Source organism: Lepisma saccharinum, chromosome 29, assembly GCF_977018435.1.
Source record: "Lepisma saccharinum chromosome 29, izLepSacc3.1, whole genome shotgun sequence".
NCBI lineage: Eukaryota > Metazoa > Arthropoda > Insecta > Zygentoma > Lepismatidae > Lepisma > Lepisma saccharinum.
The window spans coordinates 30,196,402-30,211,399 of NC_139257.1; positions in this window are offsets into that span (position 1 = coordinate 30,196,402).

Consider the following 14,998-nt stretch of genomic DNA (forward strand, 5'->3'; position numbering starts at 1 on the left):
ATAGTATAATGTCGGTCGAAACGTCACTGCCTTGGTCAGCATATGTATTTTCTTTTTCTGTCATGGATCGTAGCGTCAGCACTTAGGCTATTTTGCACCCGTCACATTATATGTGGTCCAGCCCCTTGCCATATCTAATTTTAACTAAAACGTAACTGTAATGTCAGGGGACTAAAAATATTCTTACCTGATTTAAAAGCTGAGGGTGTAAATGAGCACTCGGCACACATAAGGACAAAACACAAGAGAACACACACTCAGCTCTACAAGGATTATACTGGCCGTATGTCTAGACGTCGAAGCCTCGTTAGTATGCAAAATTCAGTCCAGGGTACGTGGAAGGGTCGTGTTACCAGCAAGGAATTCTCATATTTCAAAATAATTTGTTAATCTCAACCATACGTTTCAGTGACCTACATCACTTACATAATCTGTAGTCGTATTGTTATTAGGAATAATAACAACAAAAGTTTCTCATACTACATTTTTTCTATTCACCTCTTCCGATTGTCCCAAGGTTTGGTCCGAGATTTTTGCAATTCGTTCGAGGTAGTTTCGGTCTCGTCCACCTCCAAGTATGGCTCTGCTGTAGTAGAAATAATAACACTAATTAAATACAGTAAACCCTCGTTAACACAAACTCGCTTAAGACGAACGCTCGGTTAACATGAACAAAATGTTGGTCCCAGCAGGGATGTATTATATCTTATAGAAAGTTTTATCGGTTAACGCGAATTTCGGTTACCACGAATTACGAACTGTTTTTTAGTCCGTTGCGTCATTAGATCTCATTTAACACGAACTTTCAAAGTTTTTCATATTTTTTTCTGCTGTTTCTCTGCTAGGTATGGAAGAAATCGCTCAACAAACTCTATCATCTTGTCAACAATCAACTTATACAGTATTGTAGCCAACAGATTCAGATCAACAATGAGTTCAAGTGTGTTTTTCTATTCTTTAAAACAGAGCCAGTACGAGTAACATCAAGTTGCCAGCAGTAAGATGGGAGTCATGGCCAAGAGGAAGCAGACAGCCATAGATCTGCTAACAAAACTGAGAATCCTAGAGGAAGTAGACCGTGGTGCATTGAACAAAACGACAATTGCTGAACAGTATGGAATTGCAAAATCTACATTATCTACAATACTTAAATACATAATACGTATAGTAAATGGTTAATGTGTAGAAAGAACTGTATTGCAACAATAAAATTTGAGTCACCGGTTAGCACGAATTTTTTTAACACGAACTCTTGATTTTTCGGTCCTTTGGGATTCGTGTTAACGAGGGTTTACTGTAATCAATATTACAAATTAATAATACTAAAGTATTACTTTATTGATATCAATACGTGTACACTTGATGTGCTCTTACAGAAATTGTATTTTTCGCGGTGCCCGGGCTACGTTCCCCTTGAATCCCCCCGTAGCTACGGCTATGCATGCAGCATCTTCTCGTGACGTCACAATCACGAAGAAAATCTAGGCCTGCCCTTCTTCGCAGAATGTGACAAACATTGCTCGGCTCCCGCCCGAGGGTTGGGCGGGGTGACCCGTTCTTCTCACTAACTTGATGTCACGGAGGAAGATGCTTACGTCAGAAAAGTTGGAGATAGTGCGTATGACTACGTACCAACTGATAACGCAAAAGTAATTGCTCCTGTCATACTGAAGATGCAAGGAATAGTTGAGCGGAAGAAATATAAGAGTTAACAAGCAGGAAGATCTAAGATGTTTTTCAACCTATTTCCCGATTGTGATAAACGCCTTGAAGTCTAGAACTCCCAGATCTGAGTAAGTCTCGCTTTAGACGAATGCACTTTCCTTAGCATTTTTCTTAACATTTATGCCATGACCAAAAAGCTACCGTGTAAAGTAAGAAATCTTATTGCATGCCATGGCATTTCTCAAGGATAGGCTCGGTCCGAATCATGTTTCGTAGCGTAACCAATCAGAAGCGTCCTCTAGGTCACGAGTGCAGTTGTAATGGCGGCCGCGTGAGATGTGAACAATGTATCACTTCAAACTTTTAAACGACGATAACTATTCATCCGAGAGCAATATCGCTTCGTACTAAATGGTTTTAGGTAGAGAAGAATGGCACTGATTAAATACATACTTTACAACGTTTACTGTACACGTATGGAAGAATATTTTAGCTCTTTCAATTGTCAACACCGTGCACACAGCATTGATATGTAACTCGACGTGCCTTTCGTGCTGTATGTATTGTATGCAAAATTCGTAGTATCTATTGATTTTTTTTGCCAATAGTATACTCGTAAGAAATTTTTATATTCTGATGTAATTTTTAAATACCTTGAAGCAATACTCTGGTAAATTGATGCTTGTGATTGGAGTGTAATAGTGATCCACTGGTATTGATTGACTGCTTGATTTGTGATTTAAGTTCACTTTATGCACTGTAATGCTAATCGGGACTAGACCTACAGCTTAAGGTGGGATCCGAACCACGATGTGCATCCACCGGGTATCGAATCCGGGACCCCTTGACTACAAGACGACGACGCTACAAATGCGCCATCGCGAAGGCTCATCCACTCGTATTAATCATTGAATTGAACAACATTTAATTGTTACAATTGGGGCCTCCCAGATGGTGCAGTGGTTAGCGTCGTCGCCTTGTAATCATGGGGTCCCAGTTTCGATACCCGATGGAGGCACATCGTGGTCCGGATCCCACCTTAAACTATAGGTCCAGTCGGGATTTGCCTTACTGTGTATAAAGTGAACTTAAAACACCAACTAAATCAATCAATCCATTGTTACAATTTTCAAGTATCGGTATCGGAGGGTATCAGTAAGAGTATCGGTATCGGAGGGAATCGGTAAGAGCATCGGTATCGGTTGGAATCGGTAAGAGTATTAGTATCGGAGGGAATCGGTAAGAGTATTGGTATCGGTGGGAATCGGTAAGAGTATCGGTATCGGTGGGAAACAGTAAGAGTATCGGTATCGGTGGGAATCAGTAAGAGTATCGGTATCGGAGGGAATCAGTAAGAGTATCGGTATCGGAGGGAATCTGTAAGAGTATCGGTATCGGAGGGAATAGGTAAGAGTATCGGTATCGGAAGTAATCGGTAAGAGTATCGGTATCGGAGGGAATCGGTAAGAGTATCGGTATCGGTGGGAATAGGTAAGAGTATCGGTATCGGTGGGAATCAGTAAGAGTATCGGTATCGGAAGGAATCAGTAAGAGTATCGGTATCAGAAGGAATCGGTAAGAGTATCGGTATCGGAGGGAATCGGTAAGACTATCGGTATCGGTGGGAATCAGTAAGAGTATCGGTATCGGAGGGAATCAGTAAGAGTATCGGTATCGGAGGGAATCAGTAAGAGTATCGGTATCGGAGGGAATAGGTAAGAGTATCGGTATCGGTGGGAATCAGTAAGAGTATCGGTATCGGAAGGAATCGGTAAGAGTATCGGTATCGGAGGGAATCGGTAAGAGTATCGGTATCGGTGGGAATAGGTAAGAGTATCGTTATCGGTGGGAATCAGTAAGAGTATCGGTATCGGAAGGAATCGGTAAGAGTATCGGTATCGGAGGGAATAGGAAAGAGTATCGGTATCGGTGGGAATCAGTAAGAGTATCGGTATCGGAAGGAATCGGTAAGAGTATCGGTATCGGAGGGAATAGGTAAGAGTATCGGTATCGGTGGGAATCAGTAAGAGTATCGGTATCGGTGGGAATCAGTAAGAGTATCGGTATCGGAAGGATTCGGTAAGAGTATCAGTATCGGAGGCAATCTGTAAGAGTATGGGTATTGGTGGGAATCGGTAAGACTATCGGTCTCGGAGGGAATAGGTAAGAGTATCGGTATCGGTGGGAATCAGTAAGAGTATCGGTATCGGTGGGAATCGGTAAGAGTATCGGTATCGGAAGGAATCGGTAAGAGTATCGGTATCGGAGGGAATAGGTAAGAGTATTGGTATCGGTGGAAATCATTAAGAGTATCGGTATCGGTGGGAATCAGTAAGAGTATCGGTATCGGAGGGAATAGGTAAGAGTATCGGTATCGGAGGGAATAGGTAAGAGTATCGGTATCGGTGGGAATCAGTAAGAGTATCGGTATCGGTGGGAATCAGTAAGAGTATCGGTATCGGAAGGATTCGGTAAGAGTATCAGTATCGGAGGGAATCTGTAAGAGTATGGGTATTGGTGGGAATCGGTAAGACTATCGGTATCGGAGGGAATAGGTAAGAGTATCGGTATCGGAGGGAATAGGTAAAAGTATTGGTATCGGTGGAAATCATTAAGAGTATCGGTATCGGTGGGAATCAGTAAGAGTATCGGTATCGGAAGGAATCGGTAAGAGTATCGGTATCGGAAGGAATCGGTAAGAGTATCGGTATCGGAGGGAATCGGTAAGGGTATCGGTATCGGTGGGAATCATTAAGAGTATCGGTATCGGTGGGAATCATTAAGAGTATCGGTATCGGAAGGATTCGGTAAGAGTATCAGTATCGGAGGGAATCTGTAAGAGTATGGGTATTGGTGGGAATCGGTAAGACTATCGGTATCGGAGGGAATAGGTAAGAGTATCGGTATCGGTGGGAATCAGTAAGAGTATCGGTATCGGAAGGAATCGGTAAGAGTATCGGTATCGGAAGGAATCGGTAAGAGTATCGGTATCGGAGGGAATAGGTAAGAGTATTGGTATCGGTGGGAATCATTAAGAGTATCGGTATCGGAAGGAATCAGTAAGAGTATCGGTATCGGTGGGAATCAGTAAGAGTATCGGTATCGGAAGGAATCGGTAAGAGTATCGGTATCGGAGGGAATCGGTAAGAGTATCGGTATCGGAAGGAATCGGTAAGAGTATCGGTATCGGAGGGAATAGGTAAGAGTTTTGGTATCGGTGGGAATCACTAAGAGTATCGGTATCGGTGGGAATCAGTAAGAGTATCGGTATCGGTGGGAATCAGTAAGAGTATCGGTATCGGAAGGAATCGGTAAGAGTATCGGTATCGGAAGGAATCGGTAAGAGTATCGGTATCGGAGGGAATCGGTAAGGGTATCGGTATCGGAAGGAATCAGTAAGAGTATCGGTATCGGAGGGAATCGGTAAGAATATCGGTATCGGTGGGAATCAGTAAGAGTATCGGTATCGGAAGGAATCGGTAAGAGTATCGGTATCGGAGGGAATCAGTAAGAGTATCGGTATCGGAGGGAATCGGTAAGAATATCGGTATCGGTGGGAATCAGTAAGAGTATCGGTATCGGAAGGAATCGGTAAGAGTATCGGTATCGGAGGGAATAGGTAAGAGTATCAGTATCGGTGGGAATCGGTAAGAGTATCGGTATCGGTGGGAATCAGTAAGAGTATCGGTATCGGAAGGAATCGGTAAGAGTATCGGTATCGGAAAGAATCGGTAAGAGTATCGGTATCGGAGGGAATAGGTAAGAGTATAGGTATCGGTGGGAATCAGTAAGAGTATCGGTATCGGAGTGAATCGGTAAGAATATCGGTATCGGTGGGAATCAGTAAGAGTATCGGTATCGGTGGGAATCGGTAAGAGTATCGGTATCGGAGGGAATCGGTAAGGGTATCGGTATCGGAAGGAATCAGTAAGAGTATCGGTATCGGAGGGAATCGGTAAGACTATCGGTATCGGTGGGAATCAGTAAGAGTATCGGTATCGGAAGGAATCGGTAAGAGTATCGGTATCGGAGGGAATAGGTAAGAGTATCAGTATCGGTGGGAATCGGTAAGAGTATCTGTATCGTAAGGAATCGGTAAGAGTATCGGTATCGGAAGGAATCGGTAAGGGTATCGGTATCGGAGGGAATAGGTAAGAGTATTGGTATCGGTGGGAATCATTAAGAGTATCGGTATCGGAAGGAATCAGTAAGAGTATCGGTATCGGTGGGAATCAGTAAGAGTATCGGTATCGGAGGGAATCGGTAAGAATATCGGTATCGGTGGGAATCAGTAAGAGTATCGGTATCGGAAGGAATCGGTAAGAGTATCGGTATCGGAGGGAATCGGTAAGGGTATCGGTATCGGAAGGAATCAGTAAGAGTATCGGTATCGGAGGGAATCGGTAAGAATATCGGTATCGGTGGGAATCAGTAAGAGTATCGGTATCGGAAGGAATCGGTAAGAGTATCGGTATCGGAGGGAATAGGTAAGAGTATCAGTATCGGTGGGAATCGGTAAGAGTATCTGTATCGGAAGGAATCAGTAAGAGTATCGGTATCGGAAGGAATCGGTAAGGGTATCGGTATCGGAGGGAATAGGTAAGAGTATTGGTATCGGTGGGAATCATTAAGAGTATCGGTATCGGAAGGAATCAGTAAGAGTATCGGTATCGGTGGGAATCGGTAAGAGTATCGGTATCGGAAGGAATCGGTAAGAGTATCGGTATCGGAGGGAATAGGTAAGAGTATTGGTATCGGTGGAAATCATTAAGAGTATCGGTATCGGTGGGAATCAGTAAGAGTATCGGTATCGGAAGGAATCGGTAAGAGTATCGGTATCGGAAGGAATCGGTAAGAGTATCGGTATCGGAGGGAATCGGTAAGGGTATCGGTATCGGTGGGAATCATTAAGAGTATCGGTATCGGTGGGAATCATTAAGAGTATCGGTATCGGTGGGAATCAGTAAGAGTATCGGTATCGGAAGGAATCGGTAAGAGTATCGGTACCGGAGGGAATCGGTAAGGGTATCGGTATCGGAGGGAGCACCAGCTTTTTAGAGATGGTGGACAACGGAATGTTACCCTTGAAATGGAGGTTCCTCGCGAGAACAAAGACTGTGACAGGGTTCCAAGGAAGTTTCCATGCTCACTTTAGTATGTGACAGACCCGCTGAAAACATGGCAGTTTTCCAAAATATGAAGGCAATGTTCTATATTGAAGAAGAAGCGAATACTCACCGCTAGCCTTGTAAAGGAGATTTCAAACCGAAGTGACAAACGGCACATGTCACTTGGAAACGAACCAATCCACAGCGACCTTTCACACCGTGGCGCCATCACAGGCAGCACAAGCCTGCATTTGATTGGTCACATCCTCAAGACACACGACACGTGCGTCGGTGTGAAATCTCTCTCAAAATGAACGAGTGGTTTGATTAGAAGATGGATTGTTCAAACATGCTGACAGCACCGAACAATTACAATTCTAATAATGCCTACATTGTTAAATTAGGATGCCTGATTTAGGGCTCTTAGAAACCTATTTTCGCTAAGTGTTAGGAGTTTGATGTGCCTAAAGACAGGCCCGTTTCATTCAAAGCTGCAGCAAGTAGCCAAGGGCTCTAATCTGATCATGTTATCTTTCAGAAACACTTGACAATTGGAATAAATAATTCCATAGAAATCCTGTACCAATCTCGTCAAGAATATTCGAGTTGTGAATAAAACAATTGCTATGGCATTTTTGGGCCACCCTGTAGTTACCTTTCGTCTCAAACAGAAACAACCAATGGCAGTCCCGACGATAGATTTGGTCACATTCCTCCTAGGAGCATCCTGCTCGATATTTATGTGAGTGCAAGAGAAGATAAATCTCTGTCAGGTTTCGAATGCGCTAGAAAAAAATAGACTGATGTCCTGGGGGTTGAGATGCGTTTTCATGATAAACAATACAATGTGAAAGGTAAGTCCGACAAGCGTGGAGTTGAGAAAAAAGCGGTTGGAATTGCTTGAGCATTGCATGAGCAGCATACGAAGCGAAAAATGAAAGTAATGTGGAGAGTTGTGGGGGCGTTTGTTGCTTAGTAACCACAACGGTTAGCAAATGCTGAGACAATTTCTATTGTTGTCACATGTTGTTCGGGAATTTCTTGGATTCCAGGAATTTTTGTCTTTGGGATATGATTTAAGTTCATGTAATTCATGTGTGCCGAAAGTTTATTCTAAACAGATGGACATTTGGTGGTCGCAATCCTCTTCAAATGACGTCAAGGTTACGAGAAAGATAAGCAAGTTTCTTAAAGTTTGTCCTGAACTATATGCTCAGTGGAAAATATTCATTGTAAACAGGTGCCATGTTCCACACGGAACATACAATATATTGAACATTTCTAATCTTCATACATTGCACTCTGTCAATAGCTCATTGCATCCCAGTTAATAGCAGATTTCTTCTTCGCCAATAGCTAATTCCTTCCCCGTTAATGGCCCAATCCTTCTCTGTCAATAGCCCATTGCTTCCCCGTTAATTGCCGATTTCTTTTTGTCATGTTTCATTCCCCGTTAATGGCTCATTTCTTCTCTTGTCAATAGCTTATTGCTTCCCCGTTAATAGCAGATTTCTTCTTCGCCAATAGCTAATGCCTTCCCCGTTAATGATTCATTTATTTTCCATCAATATCTCATTGCACCCCCGTTAATAGCCAATTTCTTCTTGTCAGTAGCTAATTCCTTCCCCGTTAATGGCCCAATCCTTCTCTGCCAATAGCCCATTGATTCTTCGTTAATAGCCGATTTCTTCTTGTCATGATTCATTCCCCGTTAATGGCTCACTTCTTCTCTTGTCAATAGCTTATTGCTTCCCCGTTAATAGCAGATTTCTTCTTCGCCAATAGCTAATGTTTTCCCCGTTAATGATTCATTTATTTTCTGTCAATATCACATTGCTTTCCAGTTAATAGCAGATTTCTTTTCGCCAATAGCTAATTCCTTCCTCGTTAATGTCCCAATCCTTCTCTGTCAATAGCCCATTGCTTCCCCGTTAATAGCCGATTTCTTCTTGTCATGATTAATTCCTCGTTATTGGCTCATTTCTTCTCTTGTCAATAGCTAATTCCTTCCCAGATAATGGCCCAATCCTTCTCTGTCAATAGCCTATTGCTTCCCCGTTAATAGCCGATTTCTTCTTGTCAATATCTGATTGATTCCCTGTTAATGGCTTATTTCTTCGCTTGTGAATAGCCCATTGCTTCCCCGTTAATAGCCGATTTCTTCTTGGCATGATTAATTCCCCGTTATTGGCTCATTTCTTCTCTTGTCAATAGCTACTTCCTTCCCCGATAATGGCCCAATCATTCTCTGTCAATAGCCTATTACTTCCCCGTTAATAGCCGATTTCTATTTGTCAATATCTGATTGAATCCCTGTTAATGGTTCATTTCTTCGCTTGTGAATAGCTCATTGCTTTCCGGTTAACAGGAGATTTCTTCTTCTCCTATAGCTAATTGCTTCCCCGTTAATGGCCCAATCCTTCTCTGTCAATAGTCCATTGCTTCCCTGTTAATAGCCAATTTCTTCTTGTCAATATCTGATGTTCGTTCCTCCTCTGGCCGATTCTTTCCCCGTTATACACTTCCTAATCTCTGATCTTTCCAACAAATATTTGTTCTGTGTCAAGTCATGAACTGCAAAATGAAATTATACAATGTGGTATATACATTGCAAGTACCAATATGGAAACAATTTACAATTCGTGTTCCCGAGTTAACTCCCTGAATCTCTCTCTCTCTCGCTCATCTCATTTATTCTTTCTTTCTCTGACTCTTTTGTATCTCCTCCCCCCTCTCTCTCTTTCTTGCTCTTTCTATATCTTTCTCTCTCGGAGGAAAATGAGACGGACAGAGAGGAAGAAACGAACGGACAGAGGAAGTAAGATTGATTATTATTATTCAATGAAGGAACGCTCACAAAGAACATTCAAGCCATGGCCGGGATTTGAATCCAGAGCCCCTGAAATCGTGTTATAACCATTCCGTCACGGAGATCGGCGGAGAGGAAGAACGAGAAAGAGATGTGGGAAGAATAGGATAGAGATGAATCAAGAGAAAGTGAGGGAAGGAGAGATAGAGTGAAAACAGGGGGGGCGGAAGAGATGGAGGAATGGAGATAAATAAACGGTTCCTGAGTTTTCTAACATCCTTTCTCTCTCTCTCTCTCTCTCTCTCTCTTTCTGTCTCTATCTCTCTTTCTCTCTCTATTTCTTTCTCTCTCTGTCTCTATCTCTCTCTCTCTCTCTCTCTTTCTCTCTCTCTTCTCTCTCTCTCTCTCTCTCTCTCTCTCTCTCTCTCTCTCTCTCTCTCTCTCTCTCAAATGTCTGTTAAGCGATAGAAAAATGTGTTGCTACGGAACAGGTATCAGAATAACCGTGAAAGGAATTATCAGGAATATAAGTCGAGGAATAATTGGCACATTGTTTGTTCCGACGACCCCTGAGAAGTTCACTCACAGCTCTTCACATCCTCACAGATCATCCTAATGCTTCTCTGGGCGTTGACATCCGACTAGGTACATTTACTCGCCCAACCTGTTTGATCGTAGAAGCGTCAGGATCAAGGCTCGGAGAAATTGATGCAAGGTCAACAGTACCTGATGACGCAACAGATGAAGATGTTGCGTGTCTACAGATCTTTTCCGCGCCGCGATTAGCTGTAGAGAAAAAATAGAAGGAAAAGTCTGACAAATCTTTTGGGCTGATCTGGAGGTTTCTTCTCCGAAAGATCAGCTTCTTAAGGGAAGATTTACGTGCGAATTAGCTCGTTTTTCCAAGGTGACGCAATGCACATTACCTTTACGTCACTTGTGCCTATGTTCGGTATTCATTACATACCAAGTAGGGGATTCCCTAACGAGTTTGTTCTTTCGGAAAACTGTTGCAATACTTTTTGCTTCCCCTGTCCACCTACGTATGTCAAGAAAGGTCGATCTCAACGAAACCCTCCAATATTGCTTGGGGTTGAAGACGAGACCACAATTTAAAACTCGAGACAAAACTTGCTAAGACTTGTTAACTCCCTTCAAGAATGATACCGACACCTGACAAGCCTGAATTTTATGTAAATGCATTTTATTACTGTGGATTTAGTTGCTTAATACGTGAAAAATTATAACCCTTGTTATAAGGGACTCACTTGTTGATTACATATCTCTTTCCCCCGCCAATAGCAAGAACTCTCCCAAAATTAGCTGACCAATACCCCGTCAGGTTTCTTTCCTCAGGTGAAAGGGTTGACCTTTTCTGAGGACACGAAAATGTCAACCCCCTTCCATACAGAGTACACCTTGTACTACGTTTTGCAGATTATGAGACTCTGGCATCTGGATTCACAGCCAGTACAATCCTCTGTGGGGCGCGTGTTGTATGCTGCTGTTCTTGTATGTTTATGATCCTCATTTCATCCTATCACCATTCATACTCATATTCGCGATTAGCCAAAAGTGGTATAAAAGCGAAGTGAAATGAAACAAATCAATCAATCAAATCAATCGATTCCTTCAAAAGTTCCTTTCCGTCGATAGCTGATTCCTTCCTCGTCAATGATTGGTTCATTTCTACCAGTAGCCGGTTCGTACCCCGTTAATGGCCCATTCCTTCCTTGAGGTAAGTTTTGAAGCTTTCCTGGAAACGAATGATGAATAAATTCTCTCGGGCTATCGACCAGGTAGACTTCTTTTCCGACGATAGTTCTCGAAAGCTTGGAAATATTGCGAGATCTCACCTGATCGATTGCTCGAGAGAATCTTTTCATCACTCCTTCTCTGTCAATAACCGATTCCTTCCTCGTCAATGGCCCTTTCCGTATCTGTCAATAGCCCATTGCTTCCCCGTTAATAGCCGATTCCGTCCTCGCCAATAGCTTATTTCTTCCCCGTTAGCAGATTTCTTCCTCGTCAATAGCTGATAACTTTCCCGTTAATGGCCCATTCCTTATCTGTCAATAGCCCATTGCTTCTCCGTTAATAGCCGATTCCGACCTCGCCAATAGCTGATTCCTCTCCCGTTAACGGTCTATTCCTTCCCCGTTAGTAATAGATTTCTTTCTCGTCAATAGCTGATTCCTTTTCAGTTAATGGCCCATTCCTTATCTGTCAATAGCCCATTGCTTCCCCGTTAATAGCCGATTCCGTCTACACCAATAACTGATTCCTTCCCCGTTAGCAGATTTCTTCCTCGTCAATAGCTGATAACTTTCCCGTTAATGGCCCATTAATTATATGTCAAAAGGCCATTGCTTCTCCGTTAATAGCCAATTCATTCCTCGTCAAAATCTGATTCCTTGCCCGTTAACGGTCTATTCCTTCCCCGTTAGTAGTAGATTTCTTCCTAGACAATAGCTGATAACTTTCCCGTTAATGGCCCATTCCTTATCTGTCAATAGCCCATTGCTTCCCCGTTAATAGCCGATTCCGTCTACACCAATAACTGATTCCTTCCCCGTTAGCAGATTTCTTCCTCGTCAATAGCTGTTTCCTTTCCCGTTAATCACCCATTCCTTATCCGTCAAAAGCCCATTGATTCCCCGTTAAAGCCGATTCCGTCCACACTAATAGCTGATTCCTTCCCCGTTAATGGTCCATTCCTTCCCCATTAGTAACAGATTTCATCTTCGTCAATAGCTTATTCCTTTCCCGTTAATGGCCCATTCCTGATCTGTCAATAGCTTATTCCTTTCCCGTTAATGGCCCATTCCTTATATGTCAATAGCCCATTGCTTCTCCGTTAATAGCCGATTCCGACCTCGTCAATAGCTGATTCCTTGCCCGTTAACGGTCTATTCCTTCCCCGTAAGTAGTAGATTTCTTCCCCGTCAATAGCTGATTCCTTTCCCGTTAATGGCCCATTCCTTATGTGTCAATATCCCATTGCTTCTCCGTTAATAGTCGATTCCGTCCTCGCCAATAGCTGATTCCTCTCCCGTTAACGGCATATTCCTTCCCCGTTAGTAATAGATTTCTTTCTCGTCAATAGCTGATTCCTTTTCCGTTAATGGCCCATTCCTTATCTGTCAATAACCCATTGCTTCCCCGTTAATAGCCGATTCCGTCTACACCAATAACTGATTCCTTCCCCGTTAGCAGATTTCTTCCTCGTCAAAAGCTGATAACTTTCCCGTTAATGGCCCATTCCTTATATGTCAAAAGGCCATTGCTTCCCCGTTAATAGCCGATTCCGTCTACACCAATAGCTGATTCGTTCCCCATTAATGGTCCATTCCTTCCCCGTTAGCAGATTTCTTCCTCGTCAATAGCTGATTCCTTTCCCGTTAATGGCCCATTCCTTATCTGTCAATAGCCCATTGCTTCCCCGTTAATAAACGATTCCGTCCACACCAATAGCTGATTCCTTCCCCGTTAGTAGCAGATTTCTTCCTCGTCAATAGCTGATTCCTTTCCCGTTAATGGTCCATTCCTTATCTGTCAATAGCTTATTCCTTTCCCGTTAATGGCCCATTCCTTATCTGTCAATAGCTCATTGCTTCCCCGTTAATAGCCGATTCCGTCTATACCAATAGCTGATTCCTTCCCCGTTAGCAGATTTCTTCCTCGTCAATAGCTGATTCCTTTCCCGTTAATGGCCCATTCCTTATCTGTCAATAGCTTATTCCTTTCCCGTTAATGGCCCATTCCTTATCTGTCAATAGCTTATTCCTTTCCCGTTAATGGCCCATTCCTTATCTGTCAATAGCCCATTCCTTCCCCGTTAATAGCCGATTCCGTCCACACCAATAGCTGATGGTCCATTCCTTCACCGTTAGTAGCAGATTTCTTCCTCGCCAATAGCCGATAACTTCCCGCAATTTGGCAGGTTCCTTCCCTTCAATAGCCGATTTCTTCCTCGCCAATGAATGGGAAACTGCTTCATTCATTCGGGAGATCTCTACATCCTTCGTTATCCCTTCGTCATGTGCTGGGAGATGGACAAAATAAACGCATATCTTGTTGATATCGATCTTGGTTGAGTGCCCAAGGGGACTTTGACTACTGTAAATATACGTGTGCGTGATACGGTGTTTGTTTTGCGTACCTACGGATGAAAATAACATGGCGTGCATGTACCAGGTGATTCGAACTCTTGTGGCTGAAGACTGGCGTAATTATTGCAATGAAATTTGGTTTCAGGTTGTGTTGGTATCTGTCAACTTTCGTTTACGATCGTGCAATATATTGCCACATGAATGTACACTCCTGTTCACATAAAGTGGCATACTTCATGGGGTGGAACAGTTGAAGAATGTACCTCTTTATCTGAACAGGTGTGTACAAAATGAAGTTTTATAGGTAGAGACATTGAATTTTTGCGATGCGCGAAATCGCGAAATGTGAAAAAAATATGCAATTTTGAACATTCTGCTCGTAACTACACCCCCAATGATGAAATATGCATGAGTTTTATTCGCGAAATAATGCGAAATGTGTGCTCTTCCACGAAATGAACGCTTTTTCGCGAATTAACCATGAAATATCATCAAATTAAGTAGAAAACACGCAAAACCCGGCAATCGAGGTTGCGCGCGCAAACTGTCGATTTGTAACGAAACGTTTGCCTAAAATTTCCTACCACTTGCAGCTGAAGAACGTTTTATCTTGGATTACATCAGGAAGACGCTGCAAATTGGGATTTCCCATGCACATAATCGCAGTTCGAAAACTTCGCTCCCTGTCAAGCTGCATTCCTTTCTTCCCCCGAATGTCTACTCAACTTCCAGTTTCATTGAACTTGCTAGCTGTAGCAGCGATAAGATTAGTCTGTTCCCGCACATCAAGGGAAACAATGGTGTAATTTGTGTTCAGTCATGAATGAATTTTGTTTATCATCATGTGATTTTCAACATGTGTTTGTGTATGTGCAGGAGTGATTATTTTATTTGTTGGACAGCAATGATATCCTTTAAATACATGCAATGAATAAATCACTTGAGATATGCAATTTAGATATGAAGTGATTTTGTGTTAATGTTTTCTTTTTGGTTGGACTTGTGTATGTGTACAGTATATAAAAATGAAGTAGTTTATCAATTTATAACTCTTTTGTATGTTGTTTCCTCTCATACTGAAATAGTGTGTGCCATTTTTTTCCACCGCTTTTATATACCGCTGATCTAACATTTTATTTACCGCTCTCCTCAGTTTTTATTTACCATAAATTTGTCTCCCTACCTATAGGGTGTTGGAGGAAGTGGGGATACAGATTGCAGGTGTTTTTAGAATGAAGAAATATAATTAATATTTCAGGGCGTATTTTAACTAATAAATATTTTCCTAGAAGTAAGCTTACTCT